Consider the following 2472-nt stretch of genomic DNA (forward strand, 5'->3'; position numbering starts at 1 on the left):
TGGCAGAATAACCTGTTTGGCATTGGCAGAGAAGATTTGGCAAATTATTCATGGGCGCAACCCACATACTCAGCTCTGCTGCTCATCCCACAAATGCATGTTCCTTACAAATGTGGCACCAATTAAAAGGGAAATAAACAGGCTTTCCAACGGTATAAGATTTATTGCCAAGAAGCATTGTTACAACAAAGAAATAATCTACCAAACACAAATTTCCTTACTTTTTGTGCTATGTTTATTTATTGCTTCTGCCTCATTGGCATCTGTATTTCCAAACGCTCTAGCTGTAGAACACTTCACCACTAACTCCTTCCACTGCTTGTCCCATGTACCCACCACCGTTGGAGTGTAAATTCCTTCCTTCAGTTTCATTTAAATCTTGCCACTCTGACGTGGAGCAATCACATTGAAGCGACACCCTAGAAGGTACAAACACGAAAACAAACAGACAATTGTTATGTCCCCTGTTACACTTGTCAAAATACGGCAACAGAATAAAGGGGAGGCCATTTAAAACTGAGGTGAGAAGAAACTTATTCACCCGGAGAGTTGTGAATTTGTGGATTTCTCTGCCACAGAGGGCAGTGGAGGTCAATTCACGTTGATGAATTTGAAAGAGAGTTAGAAAGAGCTCTAGGGGCTAGTGGAATCAATGGATATGGGGAGAAGGCAGGCACAGGTTACTGCTTGTGGATGATGAGCCATGATCACAATGAACGGCGGTGCTGGACCGACGATCCAAATGTCCTCCTCCTGCACCTATTTTCAATGTTTCTACAAGCATATTGTTACTTTTCATAGCAGATTGGTTTGGGAATAACTCTGCCAGGACCGCGAGAAATTGTAGAGGGTTTTAAATCTAGCCCAGTCTATTAGAGACCACAGACCAATGATATTATCCATCTACATTCCACGCTGCATAACATTACCCAAACACCCAACATAATCAAAGACTTGGCCAACCCCGCTCAGTTCTTCTTTCCCCAACTCCAATCCGGCAAATGGGAGAGAAGCTTGAAAGCGCGCACCACCAGACTTACGAATAGGTTCATTTCCTCCGTTATTGGGCTTATGAACGGTTCCTCCATAGGCTAGGATTCTAATTTAATTTCCTCCTCCCCATCACGGACATTGAACTTCGTCTGAGTTACAGATGTACAACCATGCGCTGCAGTGCTGATACATGGATTCTGCACGCTGTAACTTCCACTTTGCTCTATCTATTGTCATGTATCATACACCACCGGGACAGGTCCTTCCACCCAGCCTGCCAACGCCGATCAATGTACCCCATCTACAACGTCCCAACTGCCGCCATTGCCGCGAATCACTCTCACCTCTTCCTATATGTGCTTGTCCAAATGTATTTTAAATGATGTTATAGTTTCTATTTCAAATACCTCCTTTTGCAGCTCATTTTATATTTCTGCTACCCGCTGTGCGAATCCATACACCTACCACGCTGTGAGTGGATCCGCATACACAAGTGCCCTTTGTCCACGAGTTTGAACCGATAGTGTCGTTTCATAAGAAATGTAATCTCTTTGGATAGCATGCAGAACAAAGTTGTTTGCTGTACCTCGGTACATGCAACAATATTAAACCTAAAACTGAAGCTAAAACCTAAAGCGCCTGTCGCCTTCAGTGTTTACAACAACACCAAACCAGCAGGATCTTTCATCGGTCGTAGAAGCATTGCTTCATCCATCGTTCGAGCATTGCACCTCGGCACAGTAAGTCATATTTTTGCAGGAATTCTTTGCTTTCTGTTTTCACAGAATTCGAGTTCTCCAACTGTACGTGTCCAGTTCTACGGAGAACGCAACGTGACAATATTCAGCATGACATTCTATGCAATGAACTATATTCTGCATTCTGTATCTTCCTCGCTCCATCTCCAGGACTTTAACTGAATGTAACTGATGGTATAACTGATCTGAATGGATAGCGTGCAAACCCACGCATTTCACTGCACCTCGGAACATGTGATGATAATAGACGTAGTCTAACCTCACCTAACCTAATGATCTGACATAAGTAACAACTATGATCAGACCTGAATATTCGAACTAAGATGACTACTAAGATTGTCCATGTAACACAAACTGTATTGATATACAAAAGAAGGTACTGAGTGGGGGTTAACCACAAATGAACTGTTGGACAAATGCGAAGACATGACGAGGAGTCGGCACAGGAGGAAGATCACAGTAAAACACCTGATACCGTATCGCGGACCGTATTAATGACCGTGAATGTGCATTACTGGAGTATAGACAATAGACAATAGACAACATGTGCAGGAGGAGGCCATTCGGCTCCTCGAGCCTGTACGCACCACCATTCAATGTGATCATGGCTGATCATTCTCAATCAGTCCCCCTTCCTGCCTTCTCCCCATAACCCCTGACTCCGCTATCCATCGGAGCTCTATCTAGCTCTCTCTTGAAAGCGTCCATAAAATTGGCCTCC

Source organism: Rhinoraja longicauda, chromosome 39 (assembly GCF_053455715.1).
Source record: "Rhinoraja longicauda isolate Sanriku21f chromosome 39, sRhiLon1.1, whole genome shotgun sequence".
NCBI classification, from domain to species: domain Eukaryota; kingdom Metazoa; phylum Chordata; class Chondrichthyes; order Rajiformes; family Arhynchobatidae; genus Rhinoraja; species Rhinoraja longicauda.